This window comes from Saccopteryx bilineata, chromosome 1 (genome assembly GCF_036850765.1).
Source record: "Saccopteryx bilineata isolate mSacBil1 chromosome 1, mSacBil1_pri_phased_curated, whole genome shotgun sequence".
NCBI classification, from domain to species: domain Eukaryota; kingdom Metazoa; phylum Chordata; class Mammalia; order Chiroptera; family Emballonuridae; genus Saccopteryx; species Saccopteryx bilineata.
In genome coordinates, this window is record NC_089490.1 from 95,073,801 (window position 1) to 95,094,153 (window position 20,353).

Below are 20,353 nucleotides of genomic sequence, written 5' to 3' on the forward strand. Positions count from 1 at the left end.
TCCCTTCTCTCTCTCTCTTTAGCTCTCTTTAAAAATGAATAAATAAAGTCTAAAAAACAACAACAAAAAACACCCCAAAATTTTAAAGTTAATTCAAAGTGATCAAAGGCCTAAATGAAAGTGCTAAAACTGTAAAACTTAGGAGAAAACATAGGTGTAAATCTTTGTGATCCTGGGTTGCACAGCAGTTTCTTAGATATGGTACCAAAAATATAAACAATAAATAAAAAAATAGATATATTCAATTTAAGATTAAAACTTAAAAAAAATTTTTGAAGATTAAGAACTTGTATTTCAAAGGACACCATTAACAAAGTGAAAAGACAGGCCCTGGCTGGTTGGCTCAGTGGTAGAATGTTGGCCCAGTGTATGAATGTCCCAGCTTCAATTCCCAGTTAGGGCACACAGGAGAAGCAGAAGGCTGCTTCTCCACCCTTCCCTGTCTCCCTTCTTTTTATCTCTCTCTTTCCCTCCCACAGCCATGGCTCCACTGAAGCAAGTTTACTCGGGTGCTGAGGATGGCACCGTGGCCTCCTCATCCTGAGATGCTGAAGACCCAGGTTCAAAACCCTGAGGTCACTGGATTGAGCATGGGCTCATCCGGCTTGAGCATGGGGTCATATCTAGCACCTTAGTTGTTCATTGACTGCTTTCTCATATGTACCTTGACTGGGGGGCTACAGCAGAGCAAGTGACCCCTTGCTCAAACCAGCGATCTTTGGGCTCAAGCCAGTGACCATGGGTCATGTCTAGGATCCCATGCTCAAGCCAGGGACCCTGTGCTCAAGCTGGATGAGCCCAAGCTCAAGCCAGTGACCTCGGGGTTTTGAACCTGGGTCTTCTGCACATTAGTTTAATATTCTATCCACTGTGCCACCACCTGGTCAGGTGAGAGTGATCAGTTTTATCATATGTTTTTGAGTGGTTGAGTAAAAAATAATAGAAAATTAATCATTGGATTTGGAAAGATGAAGTATGTTGATGACCTTGACAAGAGTGGTTCAAATAAACCAAGTAGCACAAAGCTTAACTGGAGAAAGTTTAATAGAGAATGGTTTAAGGAATTGGAGGAATTTTACTTTAAAGAGCATACAGATATAGGGTGCTCATCTTTAGAGGGACTTAAGATCAATAGAAGAATTATTTCTTTCATTTTTATTAAGGAGTGTGTGTGAGTGTGTGTGTGTGTGATAAGAATTTTTTTTAGTGAGAGGAGGGGAGGCAGAGACAGACTCCCACATGCGCTCTGACCAGAATCCACCTGGCAAGCCCACTAGGGGGTGATGCTCTGCCCATCTAGGGCCATTGCTTAGTTGCAACCAGAGCCATTTTTTTAGTGCCTGAGGTGGAGGCTGTGGAGCCATCTTTAGCACCTGGAGCCAGCTCGCTCCAATTGATCCCTGGCTGCAGGAGGGGAGGAGAAGAGAGAGAGAGAGAGAGAAGCAAGGAGGAGAGGAGTGGAGAAGCAGATGGTTGCTTCTCCTGTGTGCCCTGGCCAAGATTGAATCCGGGACATCCACATGCTGGGCCAATGCTCTATCACTGAGCCAACCGGCAGGGTCTATAAGAATTTTTTATGGTGAAAAATTTACATTTAGAATCAGCCAGCTGGACTCAGTTTAGAAGATCTCAGTTTTGTTGACAACATCTAAAACATCATAGTCAGCAGCCAGTTGAACATATGCCTTCTCTCCATCAGGCCTGATTGGGGTGTTGATGTTGGCCACATCAGTGTCATAGAGCTTCTTCACAGCCTGTTTGATGTGGTGCTTGTTGGTCTAGACATCCACAACAAACACAAGTGTGTTGGCTTTTGTCTTTTTCATGGCTGACTTGGTGGTCAGGGGGGATTTGATGACACAGTAGTCAAACTTGGTTCTCATGGGGAAGTTCTTTCGAGGGTTTTTGGGCTGCCTTCAGAACTGCAGTGTCCAGATGCCTATCACCACTGCTTTCTTGACTTTCAAAGCCTTAGCTTTGGCTTCAACTTTGGGAAAGGCATGGGGTTTCCGTCTTTGTTTTCAGCACTATTTTCATAAAAAGGCAAGAATTCTTGAAATGAACGCCTTGAGCCCTGGCTGGGTAGGTCAGTGTGGTTAGAGTGTCCTCCCCACACGCCAAGGTTGCAGATTCGATCCTCAGGGCACATACAAGACTCAACCAATGAATGCATAAGTAAGTGAAAAAACAAATATCAATAGATATTTCTCTATATATCTCCCTTCCTCTCTCTTTAACAGTCAATCAATTAGTCAAAGAAACACACTAATACCTTTCACTCTACTTAAGAAATAGAGGCCCTGGCCGGTTGGCTCAGCAGTGGAGCATCGGCCTGGCGTGTGGAAGTCCCGGGTTCGATTCCCGGCCAGGGCACATAGGAGAAGCGCCCATTTGCTTCTCCACCCCCCCCCCTTCCTCTCTGTCTCTCTCTTCCCCTCCCGCAGCCAAGACTCCATTGGAGCAAAGATGGCCTGGGCGCTGGGGATGGTTCCTTGGCCTCTGCCCCAGGTGCTAGAGTGGTTCCGGTCGAGGCAGAGCGATGCCCCAGAGGGGCAGAGCATCACTCCCTGGTGAGCGTGCCGGGTGGATCCCGGTGGGGCGCATGCGGGAGTCTGTCTGGCTGTCTCTCCCCGTTTCCTGCTTCAGAAAAATACAAAAAAAAAAAAGCAATAGAATCTTTTAAAATTTTTCCATTGATTGAGAGAGAGGGAGAGAGAGAGGGTGGGAAAGAAGAGAGGGAGAGAAGCATCAACTCATTGTTCCACTTAATTGTGCACTCATTGGTTGCTTCTTTGTATGTGCCTTGACCAGGGATTGAGCCCACAACTACAGTGCTCTGGGAGGATGCTTTATTCACGGAGCCAGCCAGTCAGGGCCAAGAAATAGAATCTTATAGGTGTTCTAAGATTCTCTTTTAGATTATTACCATGCCAGAACTATACACTTCTCTGGATTTTATTTTTGTCTAAGAGGAATTCTTGTTAAGACATATGGTATGGATCTGGTAGAAAAATTTTAAGAAAGTTTTTTTATTTTATTTTATTTATTTTTTACAGAGACAGAGAATGAGTCAGAGAGAGGGATAGACAGGGACAGACAGGAATGGAGAGAGATGAGAAGCATCAATCATTAGTTTTTCATTGCGCGTTGCAACACCTTAGTTGTTCATTGATTGCTTTCTCATATGTGCCTTGACCGCCAGCCTTCAGCAGACTGAGTAACCCCTTGCTGGAGCCAGCGACCCTGGGTTCACGCTGGTGTGCTTTTGCTCAAGCCAGATGAGCCCACGCTCAAGCTGGTGACCTCGGGGTCTCGAACCTGGGTCTTCCACATCCCAGTCCAACGCTCTATCCACTGCGCCACTGCCCAGTCAGGCTGGTAGAAAAAAAAATTTTTTTTTTTTTTCACTTTTCTGAAGCTGGAAACAGGGAGAGACAGTCAGACAGACTCCCGCATGCGCCCGACCGGGATCCACCCGGCACGCCCACCAGGGGCGACGCTCTGCCCACCAGGGGGCGATGCTCTGCCCATCCTGGGTGTCGCCATGTTGCGACCAGAGCCACTCTAGCGCTTGAGGCAGAGGCCACAGAGCCATCCCCAGCGCCTGGGCCATCTTTGCTCCAATGGAGCCTTGGCTGCAGGAGGGGAAGAGAGAGACAGAGAGGAAAGCGCGGCGGAGGGGTGGAGAAGCAAATGGGTGCTTCTCCTGTGTGCCCTGGCCGGGAATCGAACCCGGGTCCTCCGCACGCTAGGCCGACGCTCTACCGCTGAGCCAACCGGCCAGGGCAGAAAAATTTTGATGATATAAGGGAGATATCTTTAGGACAAAAATTTACTTTATTTTTATTTATTTATTTTTTTTACAGAGACAGAGTCAGAGAGATGGATAGATAGGGACAGACAGACAGGAACGGAGAGAAATGAGAAGCATCAATCATTAGTTTTTTGTTGTGACACCTTAGTTGTTCATTAATTGCTTTCTCATATGTGCCTTGACCTGGGGTCTTCAGCAGACCAAGTAACCCCTTGGTTGAGCCAGAGACCTTGGGTCCAAGCTGGTGAGCTTTGCTCAAACCAGATGAGTCTGCGCTCAAGCTGGCGACCTCAGGGTCTTGAACCTGGGTCCTCTGCATCCCAGTCTGACACTCTATCCACTGTGCTACTGCCTGGTCAGGCTTATTTTTATTTATTTATTTTTTTAGGATAGAAACAGAGAGAGAGGGGGACAGATAGGGACAGACAGACAGGAAGGCAGAGAGAGATGAAAAACATCAAGTCTTCATTGCAGCATCTTAGTTGTTCATTGATTGCTTTCTCATATGTACCTTGACCAGGGGGCTACAGCAGAGCGAGTGACCCCTTGCTCAAGCCAGCCAGCTTGGGCTGAAGCTGGTGACCTTGGGGTTTCAAACCTGGGTCCTTTATTTTATAGTATAGAAATTAAAGTCTTTAAGCCAATATACAAATAAGGAAGTCTCTGATACAAAGCCACTTATGTGAGGCATAAATGGGATTCCTCTAAGAGTACACCACCCCCTATCATGCAACAGTCAAGGATGTGGAGAAAAGCTTAGTTTTGAGAAGATCTTAGTATTAGAACGATGTTGAAAAGATCTTAGTATTAAATGGGTGGGAGCCTGACCTGTGGTGGTGCAGTGGATAAAGCGACTGACCTGGAATGCTGAGGACACCAGTTCGAGGCCCTGGCTGCCCTGGTCAAGGCACATATGGGAGTTGATGTTTCCTGCTCCTCCCCCCTTCTCTCTCTCTCTCTCTCTCTCTCTCTCTCTCCTTTGTATTTTTCTGAAGCTGGAAACGGGGAGGCAGTCAGACAGACTCCCGCATGCGCCCGACCAGGATCTACCTGGCACGCCCACCAGGGGGTGATGCTCTGCCCCTCCGGGGCGTTGCTCTGTCGCAACCAGCCACTCTAGTGCCTGGGGCAGAGGCCAAGGAGCCATCCCCAGTGCCCGGGCCATCTTTTGCTCCAACAGAGCTTCGGCTGCGGGAGGGGAAGAGAGAGACAGAGAGGAAGGAGAGGGGGAGGGGTGGAGAAGCAGATGGGCACTTCTCCTGCGTGCCCTGGCCGGGAATCGAACCCGGGACTTCCGCACGCCAGGCTGACGCTCTACCACTGAGCCAACCGGCCAGGGCTCTCTCTTTTCTAAAATGAATAAATGAAATCTTAAAGAAAAATTATATATATAAAAAAACCAGTTAAAAAAAGAAAAAGTGCCTGACCGGGCAGTGGCGCAGTGGATAGAGCATCAGACTGGAATGTGAAAGACCCAGGTTCAAGACCCCGAGGTCGCCAGCTTGAGTGCGGGCTCATCTGGTTTGAGCAAAGTTCACCAGCTTGGATCCAAGGTCGCTGGCTTGAGCAAGGGATTACTTGATCTGCTGAAGGTCCACGGTCAAGGCACATATTGAGAAAGCAATTAATGAGCAACTAAGGTGTCGCAATGAAAAACTGATGATTAATGCTTAAGACTAAGCCTTAGGCTATAAGGACTTTGCCATCTTACAGCCTGTCTCCCATACCCAATGCAAACTATAAGTGAGCAAATATATACATCATATTTACAAACTTATTTGACCTACAGGTGAAAAAGGAAAAGAAGACCGTGGAAATTTGAGGAAAGGAAAAGGTGTGAAATTGTTTTCTTGGAGAATAGGGAGTAAATTGATTTAGAAAAAGGGAGCAGTTCTGGGAGCCCACTTGAGATTATTATCTAAATTGAATGTGAGACCAGTTAACACATTTGTGGATTTTTCACCAGCTGTTTATTTAGTTATACAGTTAGTGAGGGCTGACAGATAAAATGGCTACTCAGCCACCATCTTTTTTTTTTAATTCTTTTTCTTTTTAATATTTATTTATTTATTTATTTTGTGACAGAGACAGAGAGAGTCAGAGAGAGGAACAGACAGGAAGGAAAAGAGATGAGAAGCATCAATTCTTTATTGTGGCACTGTAAAGCCAGTGGCCAGGGCTGCCATCACAGCAGCCTGGCTGTAAAGCCAGAAGCCACGGCCAGGGCCACCATCACAGCAGCCGCCCGGCCCATGCAGGTTCGCATTGGATTCGGACAGTTGGTAAAGAAACAACGGAGCCAAAAGCTGATGGGCTATAGTCTTTAATTCTAGCTTGCACTCGGCAGGCAAGCAAAAACACAGTGGGCTCCAAAACCCACTCACATTCAGTGCTCACAAAGCTACTGACTTATCCGAGTTTCCTAGAATCAAAGGTTTCTAGCTCACCAGACTTATTCACCTCTGTTCCCCATCTCCTTCCTTCTCCAGCGTCAAACTGCACAAACTGGCCTCTCACTCAATACTCTGCCATCTTGGCTGCTTCTTTTGGCCACATGGCCTCTTTCTGCTCTCTGCTCTGCTCCCTCTGCTCTCTCATGCTAATCATCCCAGGAACCAAGAGAGCAAGCTCCCGTTCTGCCCCTATTTTATACTGTAGCTTCACAACCTTTAATCCAATATACAAAGTAGGGAAGTCTCTAATACAAAGTCACTTCTCTGAGGCATGATTGGATTGTACCGCCCCACATCAAAAAGGGTGGGAAAGGCTTAATCCCAAAACCAAGCCCCAGGCTACAATGATCCCCAACACACATTAATATCACCTGGGCGACGGCCTCACGTGGGCAGCGCCATTTTTAACAAAGTGAGCATAATACATTTTATCTGCCCAACAGGCACCTTAGTTGTTCTTTGATTGCTCTCTCATATGTGCCTTGACGGGGGGAGGGGGGGGCTACAGCAGACTGAGTGACCCCTTGCTCGAGCCAGCGACCCTGAGCTCAACCTGGTGAGCCTCACCCAAATCAGATGAGCCTACACTTAAGCCGGCGACCTCGGCGTCTCGAACCTGAGTCCTCTGCATCCCAGTCCTTTGCTCCATTCACTCCGCTACCACCCGGTCAGGCGCCACCATTTTTCTTAAGAACGATGAAGGTCTGAAGGAGGAAGAAGGACTTGCCTGCTCAGTAATCCAGCTCAGACCTCCCTTGTAGCTGGATGCTGATAAGGGACGATTGGGTTAGGGTGCAGATAATTTTGAGGAACTGTGGTGCCACTCCCAACCACAAATAGAAGAAGTTATCTTGCAGCAGCCTTTGCCCAAGGCCCTTTGATGACAAATCTGTATCCCCTGCCCCATCCCTCCTTAGGGGCTGACACCATTTGCTTGTCTCAGCCCATCTGCACCCAGGAGTTTTTAAAATGAAGTTTCCTTTTGGAACACACTAGCCTTATGTTTTTGGTTTGGCCCATGGTTTCTGCCTTTCAAGGGCAGGCAGAGTAAGTAGAATTGGATCTAGCCAAGGTTTGGGTTTTACCAAGGAATGCAACAAGAGGGAAAGAAGTGCCAGGGAATTAATTGCAAGTTTATGCAAATGAGTGTTTAGAGTGATGGATCAAAGAATTTAAGTTGAATGATATGGAAATTAAAAACTGAAGAAGGGCCTGACCTGTGGTGGTGCAGTGGATAAAGCGTGGACCTGGAAATGCTGAGGTTGCCGGTTCGAAACCCTGGGCTTGCCTAGTCAAGGCACATATGGGAATTGATGCTTCCAGCTCCTCCCCCTTCTCTCTCTCTGTCTCTCCCTCTCCTCTCTAAAATGAATAATTAAAAAAAAGTAAAAAAAAAAAAAACTGAAGAAGGGTGATAGGCAGTGAAAAATTTATGTGGCTAATAACTTAGAGAGCCTACTTCTATCAAACTGTTGGAAAGGAGGTGTAAAGCCAGTAGCCACAGCCACCATCACAGCCACCCAGCCTATGCAGGTTCGCATTGGATTCGGACAGATGGTAATGAAACAATGGAGCCATGAACTGGTGGGCCATTACCTTTAATCCTAGCTTGCACCCGGCAGGCAAGTAAAAACACACACTGGGCTCCAAAACCCACTCACTCAGTGCTCACTTATCTGAGTTTCCTAGAATCAAAGGTTTCTAGCTCACCAGCCTTATTCACCTCTGTTCCTCATTTCCTTTTCTCTGCACAAACTGGCTTCTTCAGCATTCCTCCATCTTGGCTGCCTCCCCTCTCTTCCATGTGGCCTTACTCTGCTCTCCTACAGCATGGGCTCCTCCTAGAATGTAATCCCTCTTCTCCTGGAACAACGTGATCTCTCTTCCCTTTAAAAACTTTTGGCACGAAAGCCCTCCCCCAACACACATTAATACAATCACGCCCATCCCAAGCAATCACCTGGGCAACGGGCTTCCATGTGGGCAGTGCCATCTTTAACAAAGTGAGCATAATATATTTTATCTGCCCAACAGGAGATGATGATCAGTGTGAGATGCAAGAAATAGAGGTTTTAGAAGGAATGCAATTATTTTTAATGACCAGAGTGAGGATGTTGCCATGGGAATAAGTTATTGAGGTGAATTGGAAAATAAGATGGTTGGAAATGAGTGGACAAGAAACCGAGAGGCCAGTGTATGGGACAAATTGCTTCCATGGATAAGGAAGTCACCAAGAATGATAGCAGTAGGAGTGATATAACTAGGAGAATAAATCAGGTTTTAAAATTTCCAGGGAGTGAGGGGCAGTGACCCAGGAGATCAGCAGATGATTGAAATATTCTGATGGTATATACTTGAGCTGAGTTTTTGAGGAATAGTTTGGGATAGGCAATGAGAAGCTCCGTTGGAGATACAAATGAAATGCTGAGCCCACACTGTAGTAATTTTATTTTTTTTAAAGATTTTATTTCTTGATTTTACAGAGAAAGGAAGGGGGAGCAAGAAATATCAACTCATAATTGCTTCACTTTAACTTTTCATTGCTTGCTTGCCTTATGTGCCTTGACTGGGCAAGCCCAGGGTTTTGAACTAGTGACCTCAGCATTCCAGTTCAACACTTTATCTACTGTGCCACAAGTCAAACCACTGTAGTACTTTCAGAGAAGTGAGATATTCCAACTTGGAAGATCAGAAAGGGGAAAGATATTTTTAGCCAGAGAAAATGCTATTACCACTTGACTGGTGGTGGCACAGGGTATAGAGCGTCAACCTGGGATGCTGAGGTCCCAGGTTCAAAACCCCAAGGTTGTTGGCTTGAGCGTGGGGCTGCTGGCTTGAATGTGGGATCACTGAAATGATCCCATGGAGCTTTGCACAGTGGCAGTATCATAGCCAATGAGGTTTATCTGAGGCGCGATTATTGCTAATTGAAATGATCCCATGGTTGCTGGCTTGAAACCCAAGGTCATTGGCTTGAGCAATGGGTCACTGGCTGGGTTGGAGCCCCTCCACCCCTCACCCCGGGTCAAGGCAGGTATGAGAAGCAATCAATGAACAACTAAAGTGATGCAACTACGAGTTGATGCCTCTCATCTCTCTCCCTTCCTGTCTGTCTGTCTTGTAAAAACGAGAGCTAAAAAGGAAGTTAATAAAGAAAGAATGAATGAAAAGAAAAAAAAAGGAAGGAAGGAAGGAAGGAAGGAAGAAAAAGAAAGAAAGAAAGAAAGAAAGAAAGAAAGAAAGAAAGAAAGAAAAAAGAAAGGAAAAAAAAAGAAAGAAAAAAAGAGGGAAACACTATTACCAAAGAAGGGGAAGCTAACACTAGGTTCTGCGCATGTCCAGTGAATCCACCTTGGATCCTGCTGCTGTTGCCGATAACATCCTGGGGTTGCCGGTTCTCTTTAGCAATGCACCACCAGGTGGCGGTGCATATCTTTGAGGCATCCTTCCTCATACTGTGGGTTTGTGGTGGTTGGAAAAGAGACTTGTCATAGCTCTGGCTGAGGTTAGGCAAGTGAGGTGTGGATTGGTGTATTTAGTTAGGTGTAAAAGTGTTGTCATGGTTCCAGAAATGAAATGGCAAAACCCTCAAGAGCAGAGAATAAGTTTGAGAACATTTAGGCAAAAATAAGAAAGAAGATAAAAGAAAAGCTCAGGATAGGGGCACGATGGAGGTATAAGGCCAAAAGAAGGCCCTGGCCAGATCGCTCCGTTGGTTGGAGCATCGCCCAGAAGTCCAGAGGTTGCCATTTGATCCCCTGTCTGGGCACATACAGGAACATCCTGACTCTCTCTCTCTCTTTTTTCCTTCCTCTCTCACTAAAATCAATAAATATAATTAAAACAAACAAAAAGAAACTGCTGAAACAAGGAACCACAGAGAAAGGAAGAGATGTTATCTAAATTCTTGTAGGAAGTTAAGAGGGAAAGGTCAAAGATTTTTTTCTGAGTCTTTTGTTTCTTAAAAAGAACCAGCTTAAAATAACCCCCACAAAGGTCATACTTTGGGATGGCAAACCCTGCTTCCCCTCAGTACCCTTGTGCAAAGAAGAAGGTGCTCCCTGTCCTGGCTGAGGGGCAGGCCTGTCAGATGGATTGTGTGTGGGCTGTATTTCAGTCCCTACTTACCTGATGAAACTGCACAACTAGGTTTCAGCCTTCACATGGCCCTTAAACAGCACAACCACACACAAAGCTCTTATAGACTGTGTGTGTGTAAAAACCTCTGACTACATATACAGCTTACTCAATTTGAAAAAAAATATATATAAATGAAATGACAAAGCCATTGCTCATGGGCAAGGTAGTAAGCTTGAATCAGACTTGCTTTCTCTCAGAAAATGTCTAATTTTTAAAACATTTCAAATAAAGTTAATATATGTTTCTGTGCCAACCATCTTACTTATTTCTAAAATATATAGACGCTATGGAACTTTGCTTAGTGTTTCTTTAGTTGATACTTTTAAAACTTTAAGAGTTTAGAACAATTAAGAGTCGTTTGGGCCCTGGCCAGTTGGCTCAGTGGTAGAGCATCGGCCTGGCGTGTGGAAGTCCCGGGTTCGATTCCCAGCCAGGGCACACAGGAGAAGCGCCCATCTGCTTCTCCACCCCTCCCCCCTCTCCTTCCTCTCTGTCTCTCTTCTCCTCCCGCAGCCGAGGCTCCATTGGAGCAAAAGATGGCCCGGGCACTGGGGATGGCTCCTTGGCCTCTGCCCCAGGTGCTAGAATGGCTGGTTGCGACAGAGCGATGCCCCGGATGGGCAGAGCATCGCCCCCTGGTGGGCATGCCGGGTGGATCCCAGTCGGGCGCATGCGGGAGTCTGTCTGACTGCCTCCCCCTTTCCAGCTTCAGAAAAATCCAAAAAACAAATAAACATAAAAAAGAGTCGTTTGGGCCTGACCAGGTGGTGGCACAGTGGACAGAGTGTCGAACTGGGACGTGGAGGACCCAGGTTCGAAACCCCGAGGTCGCCAGCATGAGAGCGGGCTCATCTGGCTTGAACATGGGTTCACCAGCTTGAGCGTGGGATCATAGATGTGAGTCCATGGTCACTGGCTTGAGCCCAAAGTCGCTCGCTTGAGCAAAGGGTCACTCGCTCTGCAGTAGCACCCCCCTAACCCCCCCGTCAAGGCACATATGAGAATGCAATCACTGAACAACGAAGGTGCCTCAACAAAGAATTGATGCTTCTCATCTCTCTCCCTTCCTGTCTGTCTGTCCCTCTCTCTGACTCTCTCTCTCTGTCTCTGTCAAAAAAAAAAAAAAGATTCATTTGGAAAATTTTTTTAAAATTAAGTGAAAATTGGGAGGCAGGGAGGCAGAGACAGACTCCTGCATGCACTCTGATGGGCTCCACCTGGCAAGCCCCCTACAGGGTGATGCTCTGCTTATCTGAGGCTGCTGCTCCGTTGCTCAGCAACCGAGCTATTTCAGCACCTGCGGTGAGGCCATGGAGCCATCTGCAGCACCTAGAGCCAGATTGCTTGAACCATTTGAGCCATGGCTGTGGGAGGGGAGGAGAGAGAGAGAGAGAGAGAGAGAATGGGGAGGGAAAGGGGTGGAGAAGCAGATGGTCATTTCTCCTGCGTGCCCTGACCAGAAATTGAACCCAGGACTTCCACTTGCTGGGTCCACACTCTACTGCTGAGCGAACCAACCAGGGCATTTGGAAGCTTATTAATATAGATTTCTTGGTCCCATCCTGCAGAGATTCTGACTCAGCAGATCTGGGGTGGAGCTGATAGTTTGCTTGTCTAACAAGCCCCCAGGAGATACTGATGTTGCCTGTTCACGGATGCTTACACTTTGAGTAGCACTGGATAAACTACGGCGCCCCCCCTTTAATACTGAGCATCAGCACCATATTTATTGGGATAGCACTCTGCCTCTGGAGCTATGCACTCTCCAGTTGTGCTTATTGCACCACAGTAAAAATTTAAGACTGGTTAGAGATTAGCTTTTCTTTTGCAAAATAGGAGAAAGTAGTAAAAAGAAAAGTGAGAAAGAAAAAGGAGCAAACCAGGCATATTTATAAGAAAAACAATTATAGGAAAGAAAATACATGAAAGTTTAAGATCTGAAAATGACCCTGGCTGGATAGCTTGGTTGGTGAAAGTGCCATCTGGATATGCAGAGGTTGCCAGTTTGATCCCTGGTCAGGGTACATACAGAAACAGATTGATGTTTCCGTCTCCTTTTCTGCCCCTTCCTCCCTCTTTAAAACTAATACATTAATTTTTAGGAAAAGATATGAAAAATTACTTCATTAAAAATGGATGAAGAACCTGACCTATGGTGGCGCAGTGGATAAAGCGTCGACCTGGAACAATGAGGTCGCTGGTTCAAAACCCTGGGCTTGCCTGGTCAAGGCACATATGGGAATTGGTGCTTCCTGTTTCTTCCCCACTTCTCTCTCTCTCTCTCTCTCTCTCTCTCTCTCTCTTTCCCTGCTCTCTAAAATGAATTTTTAAAAAAATAAATGAAGAGAGCAGGAGGGCTGACTAGGTAGAGCATAAAGGATTTTTAGGGCAGTGAACCTACACTGTGTGATACTATAATAGTAGATATAAGTCATTATAACTCTTGTCCAAACCCACAGAATGTACACCACCAGGAGTAACTCCTAGTGTAGACTATGGACTTTGGGTGGTAATGATGTGCCAGGAAGGTTCATCAACTGTAACAACTATACCACTCTGGTGGGATGTTGGTAGTGGATTTAAAAAGAAATTTAATAATAAAAAAAAACCAGTTTGAAAGCTATTGGATTAAAAATACATGTAACCAAAATTAGTCAAAATTTACATGTTAGATTTTACACTATAAATGTAAAATTCTGTGTGCAAAATGGTATGATATATATGTATATTATATATATTTTCAAATTTATTTAATGTTATTAGGCTGGTGCATTAAGGAGGAGCATTTTGTGGATTGGAAGAAACAATAGTAAATGTTTAGGGCAAGGAAGGCATCACAGCCAGAGGAAGGAGAATATGAAGCTGTTAGTGTATTCCATGACTTGTTTAGATTTCTTCTTATGGTCCCAACATTGCTAATAAAGCCATTTGGAAAACAAGGAGGGCCAGGCCTCAGGGGAAAAAAAAATAGGAACTGAAATTGACCTAACTATCTTAAGAGGATGTAGAGACTGGTTGCCTAATGTCCAGGTTGGGTTTTAAGAGGTTACTCTGGAGAGTGCTGATGTCATTTTTCTGGGCAAATGACTCATTGATTTCTTAAGCTACACACAAAGTGAAATAAATGCCTTTGAGGAAAGTCTGCCTGTAAGATTAGCATGACCTGTGGTTTAAGAATCCTCCCTTTCTACTTATATTGTATGGGGCTCAGTGCAATAATATCTTAGTATTTCAGTCTCCAAAGAACTTTCACTTTTTTGTTTTTAGTGAGAGAGAGACAGAGACAGGAAGGTAGAGAGATGAGAAACACCAGCTTATAGTTGCAGCACTTTATTTATTTTTATTTATTCATTTTAGAGAAGAAGGACAGAGAGAGAGAGAGAAAAGGGAGGAGGAGCAGGAAGCATCAACTCCCATATGTGCCTTGACCAGGCGAGCCCAGGGTTTTGAACCAGTGACCTCAGCATTTCAGGTCGACGCTTGATCCACTGCGCCACCACAGGTCAGGCTATAGTTGCAGCACTTTAATTGTTCATTGATTGCTTCTCATATGTGCCTTGACTAGGGGGCTCCAGCCAAGCCAGTGACCCCTTGCTCAAGCCAGCAAACTTGGGCTCGTGTCAGTGATCCTACACTCAAGCCAGAAACCTGGTGCTTAAGCTGGTGAACCCAGTATAAAGCCAGTTCTTTGTGCTAATGGAAGCTATTATATACCTAAACAATAATTTATGATTTTTTCAGTATCCTCTAATAGATTTCTAATTGTTTTTCATCTAATATTAAGTGGTTTTGTTTGCTTTTGCTTTTCATTTCTATGGCTAAGACATGGACAGCAGGGAAAATGCACCAGAAAGATGCTGGGTTATTGAGATTTAACTTTATTATGGACAGTCAACATTTGTATTGAAAACTATCAATATCATATTCCTTAACCTAGGGAGAAGGCAAAAAGTACTTTTATTAATATCTGATTTAATTCTCCTAACAGTATATGAGATGAGACAGAAATTGAGCTATTTCTATTTAAGGTTGCCAGCTAAAGTAAGTTTTTTTTGTTTGTTTGTTTTTTTGTTTTTTTTTATAGAGGCAGAGATAGATAGACAGATACAGACAGACAGGAACAGAGAGAGATGAGAAGCATCAATCATCGGTTTCTCGTTGCGCGTTGCGACTTCTTAGTTGTTCATTGATTGCTTTCTCACATGTGCCTTGACTGCGGGCCTTCAGCAGACTGAGTAACCCCCTGCTGGAGCCAGCGACCTTGAGTCCAAGCTGGTGAGCTCTTTGCTCAAGCCAGATGAGCCCGCGCTTAAGCTGGCGACCTCGGGGTCTCGAACCTGGGTCCTTCTGCATCCCAGTCCGACGCTCTATCCACTGCGCCACCACCTGGTCAGGCTAAAGTAAGTTTTGATATAGGTATTTCGTAAACATTGCAAACAGCTCCCCCGACTCATGGGGTAGGCATTCCAAGATGCCCAGTGGATGCCTGGGACCACAGATAGTACCAAATCCTATGTATACTATGCTTTTTCCTAAACATATATGCCTATGATAAAGTGTAATTTATAAATTAAGCATAGTAAGAGATGAACAACAACTAATGATAAAATAGAACAATTATAGTAATATACTGATGTAGAAGTTATGTGAATGTCTCTCTCTCAAAATAAATCTGATAACTAGAGATCTATTAACTGGCTAACAGGCATGTAGCATATATAGCATGGATATACCAAACGAAAGGATGATTCATGCTCTGCGTGGGACTGAGTGGGATAGTGCGAGATTTCATCGCACTACTCAGACTGGCAGGTAATTTAAAACTTATGAATTGTCTATTTCTGGAATTTTTCATTTCATTATTTTGGACCTCAGTTTCCCACAGGCAACTGAAACTTAGGAAAGTGAAACCTTGAATAATGGGGGACACTCTCTTTATACTAAAAAATTGTTTATCTGAAATTCAAATTTAATGAATTTTTATTTTTGCTAAATCTGGCATCTATACTTGTTTCTTTTATCCCTCATATTAAGAATAAATTTTCTTCAAAACACATTGCACCACTTAAATTCCCTAGCTAATATTCTTTTGTCTTACTGATGATGGTTGTATCATAATAGGAGCCAAAAGTTAGCAGCAAAAGGTTGTTAATGTTTTGGGTAACTTTTACAGAAATCTACTGAAGGATATAGGAAGTCCTAGAAATCTAACTTTTAGTATTCTCACATTATCTAAGTCTTGAGTCCTCAGTCCTGATTTTAATAAATATACTTAGTTCTCTTTAGAAATCAACCTTGTGAATAAACATGTTGGTGAAATCTTAAAGAATTAAAAAAAATTTAAAACCAAAAGGCTCTTGCCTGACCAGGTGGTGGCTCAGTGGATAGAGTATCAGAATGGGGCGCAGAGGACCCAGGTTCGAAACCCTGAGGTCACCAGCTTGAGCGCCGGCTCATCTGGTTTGCATAAGGCTCACCAGCTTGAACCCAAAGTCACTGGCTTGAGCAAGGGGTCACTTTCTCTGCTGTAGTCCCCCGGTCAAGGCACATATGAGAAATCAATCAATGAACAACTAAGGTACCGCAACAAAGAATTGATACTTCTCATCTCTCTCCTGTCCTGTCTGTCTGTCCCTATCTGTCCCCTCTCTCTGTCTCTCTCACCAAAACAAAACAAAAAAACCCAGAAAGCTTTTAGAGATTATCTAATTCTTAAAGTTTCTAGGATCTAACTCTAAATCTTTTTTGTGTGTGTGATTGATTTGGCGGGGGTGGAGCAAGAAGCATTTGTATGTGCCTTGACCAGGAAAACCCAAGGTATCTAGCCAGCAACCTCAGCATTCCAGATCTACGCTTTATGCACTGCGCCATCACAGGTCAGGCTAACTCTGAATCTTAACCAAAAATCAGGGTCTCCAGGCAATAAGAGGACTTTATAGATGGGGGTTCCTGTGCCAACTGTGGGAGAAAGTTAAGATGAACTTTCCTCACCTTTCCCTTCCTTCCTATGCTTGCTCCCAGACACCTTTTTTATTTTTTATGGTTTTTTTTTATTCTTTTTTTTTCTTTTTGTATTTTTCTGAAGCTGGAAATGGTGAAGCAGTCAGACAGACTCCCGCATGCGCCCGACCAGGATCCACCCGGCATGCCCACCAGGGAGCGATGCTCTGCCCATCCGGGGCGTCGCTCTGCTGCAACCAGAGCCATTCTAGCACCTGAGGCAGAGGCCACAGAGCCATTCTCAGCGCCCGGGACAACTTTGCTCCAATGGAGCCTTGGCTGCGGCTGCGGGAGGGGAAGAGAGACAGAGAGGAAGGAGAGGGGGAGGGGTGGAGAAGCAGATGGGCGCTTCTCCTGTGTGCTTTGGCCGGAAATCAAACCCGGGACTCCCACACGCCAGACCGACGCTCTACCACTGAGCAAACCGGCCAGGGCCCTTTTTTATTTTTTTAACTTTTTTTTTTTTTTTTTTTTACACGGACAGAGAGTCAGAGAGAGGGATAGACAGAGACAGACAGAAAGGAACAAAGAGAGATGAGAAGCATCAATTATCAGTTTTTCATTGTGAGACCTTAGTTGTTCATTGATTGCTTTCTCATATGTGCCTTGACCATGGGGCTACAGCAGACTGAGTAACTAACTCCTTGCTTGAGCCAGTGACCTTGGGTCCAAGCTGGTGAGCTTTTGCTCAAACCAGGTGAACTCACGTTCAAGCTGGTGACCTCGGGGTCTTGAACTTAGGTCCTCTGCATTCCAGTCTGACGCTCTATCCACTGCGCCACCACCTGCTCAGGCTATTTTATTTTTTTAGATTTTATTTATTCATTTTTAGAAAGGAAAGGAAGAGAGAGAGAGAGAGAGAGAAGGAGGAGGAGCAGGAAGCATCAACTCCCATATGTGCCTTGACCAGGAAAGCCCAAGATTTCGAGCCAGCAATCTCAGCGTTCCAAGTCGGTGCTTTATCCACTGCGCCACCACAGATCAGACAGACACCTCTTCTTGTCTGATTAACCATCATTCCAAATATCTTTTGTTCTTATATTATAAAGTGTTATATCTATGGCTCCAAAGTGGTGGTAATAAAAGTCAAGGAGAGAGAAAGTGATATGGAACAAAATTAGAGGGGGAAATGAACAAGCCCCAAACATGCGGAAAGCCCCTTAGTGAAAATGGTAGTTTTCCAACATGGGAGAAAGAGAGGGAAAGGTCAGTCCACACAGGCTTCTTGCAGTGGATAAACACAAGCTTATTCTTGTAAAACCAATAGAATCCAAGGTCAAGAATGTGAAAGAGGAGCAAATGCCAAGTTAGTCAGTACCTGATGTTCTAATGAGTACGTAACCTTGCTTTTGTTCTGGAGAAACAGAGGTTGGCTGAAATATTTTCTAAATGACTCTCCTACAAAAAGGGCCACCAGCTGGCAGAAAGGCACGTCTCCATAATCAGATAGCACATATCTAGAAGTCTAGCAGTGGCTTTAAGCCATAACAATATAATATCTTTCTGTGAGTATACAGAGAACTGTGCCAAGAGAGCCCAATAGAGAGTAGTTGATCAATAAATGTTTACTGAAAGAACAGGTTAGTTCTGTATTATTTTTCCAGCTTTGTCCCAGTTATTTCTGTCTCATTTTTTCCATCTGTGGTTTAGGATAAGTAAAATCAAACGAGAAATCATAATATCTGACCAGGTGTTGGTGCAGTGGATAGCGTGTTGGCCTGGGACACAGAGGATCCAGGTTTGAAATCTCGAGGTTGCTGGATTGAGCCTGGCTCATCCGGCTTGAGCACGGGCTCACCAGCTTGAGCATGGGGTCGCTGGATTGAGCGTGGAATCATAGACATGACCTCATGGTTGCTGGCTTGAAGCCCAAGGTCGCTGGCTTGAGCCCAAGGTCTCTGGTTTGAGTAAGGGATCACTGGCTTGGCTGCAGCCCCCCAGTCAAGGCACATATGTGAAGCAATTAATGAACAACTAAGGTACTGCAGTGAAGAACTGATGCTTCTCATCTCTCTCCCTTCCTGTCTGTCTGTCCCTATCTGTCTCTCTCTATCTCTCTCGCTAAAAAAAAGAAAAAGAAAACCATACCTGCCTCTAAAGAAAATTTACTTGAAAACAGAAGTTTATGTTAGATGTATTTTTTAAGTTCTTTTGATACCTGATATTCTGAGCCCACTGCCAGTACAATTCAAGTAATTGTCACCTGTTAAATGTATAAAGCCTCTAACTAGTTTTAGTACAGTCAGTCAATTCCAATTTGTTTATGTTATTTATGTGTTTAACCTACATGTTCTCTGCTGTACTCAGAATAAAGTTCAGACTCCTTAACCTGGCATATTAGGCCATTTGTGATGTGATCCCTGCTTACTCCCTTGCTTCTTCTCACCTCTAAGCTTCAGCTATGCTGAAAGTTTTGCAGGAGTAAGCCTTTTCTCACACAGCCTAGAAGACTCTTTTATCTCCCTACCTTCACTTTTGTCAGCGCAACTTTGTACTACTAACCCTTCAGGTCTTTCTCAATTTACCTTCGCAAAGAGGAAGCTTTCCCGGACACTACCACACCCTTTCCTCCTGCCTGAATTTTGTTTCTCACCCCAAGTCCCCACCCCCACCCGGTGCAAGACAGGAAGTTGTGCAGTGCCAGGTTACCAAGGAGCACTACTATTCACGTCAACTCGGATGTGAATGTTAATCTGGGGTGTGCCAATGCCATCCGCACAATGTTAAGTGGTGTCCCCTAAGCCTCCGACGCTTCCGCTAATACTCTGTACTGATATTGACCATTATTCTCCCCTGTAGAACTGCAACCTTTATAATTCTAGGCCCTCTACTGAGTGCTGGAAGAAAACAAAGAAAAACTAAAGGAATGAATGTTTGTACTCAACTGTAATACATAACAAATTTATGGTTAGACTATAATAGAATTGTAAAAAAAAAAAAGTTACTCTGTAAATATTCAGGGCAATTTAATTGTTTCTAGGGATTGGAAAGAGTGCAAGTAGAGGGACATTTGAGCTGGGCCTTGAAGCTATGGCCATAGGCAGAAAAGGTAAATAACCATATTTCTTTCTTTTTTTACAGGGACAGAGAGAGAGAGTCAGATAGGGACAGACAGACAGGAACGCAGAGAGATGAGAAGCATCAATCATCAGTTTTTTGTTGCAACACTTTAGTTGTTACATTGATTGCTTTCTCATATGTGCCTTGACTGCAGGCCTTCAGCAGACTGAGTAACCCCCTTGCTCCAGCCAGTGACCTTGGGTCCAAGCTGGTGAGCCTTTTGCGCAAGTCAGATGAGTCTGAGCTCAAGCTGGCGACCTCGGGGTCTCGAACCTGGGTCCTCCGCATCCCAGTCTGATGCTCTATCCACTGCGCCACCACCTGGTCAGGCAGCAAATAACCATATTTCAAGCAGAAGAAATCATAGTAAAGAGTCTAGAGGTAATCTGTGTGACCAGATTAGATAGGCGTGAATGAGGAGGATGAAAATTAAGGTAAATTGTGTAATATCTGGAGCGCTTTATTAAGCAATATAAGTTTTACTCTGTAGGCAGCAAATTATTGAAGAGTTTTGAGCATAATGATGATATAATCACATCTGTGTTTTAAAATATTTTTCACTGAAAAAAAAAAAGAAAAAAATATTTTTTACTGTTATTTTTTACTATAAAACAAAGCATGCTTTGGCCCTGGCCAGTTGGCTCAGTGGTAGAGCGTTGGCCTGGCATGCAGGAGTCCCGGGTTCGATTCCCGGCCAGGGCACACAGGAGAAGCACCCATCTGCTTCTCCACCTCTCCCCCTCTCCTTCCTCTCTGTCTCTCTCTCTTCCCCTCCCGCAGACAAGGCTCCATTGGAGCAAAGTTGGCCCAGGCGTTGAGGATGGCTCCATGGCCTCTGCCTCAGGTGCTAGAGTGGCTCTGGTTGCAACAGAGCGATGCCCCAGAT

At 44.7% G+C, this 20,353-nt stretch overlaps 2 pseudogenes; one reads left to right on the forward strand and one right to left on the reverse strand.

Moving 5' to 3' along the window:
• Window positions 1-1,619: 1,619 nt before the first annotated feature.
• The window catches only part of LOC136319264 (large ribosomal subunit protein uL23-like), a 51,314-nt pseudogene continuing 32,580 nt past the window's right edge, over window positions 1,620-20,353 (reverse strand).
• LOC136321536 (U4 spliceosomal RNA) lies at window positions 9,134-9,201 on the forward strand (annotated as a pseudogene).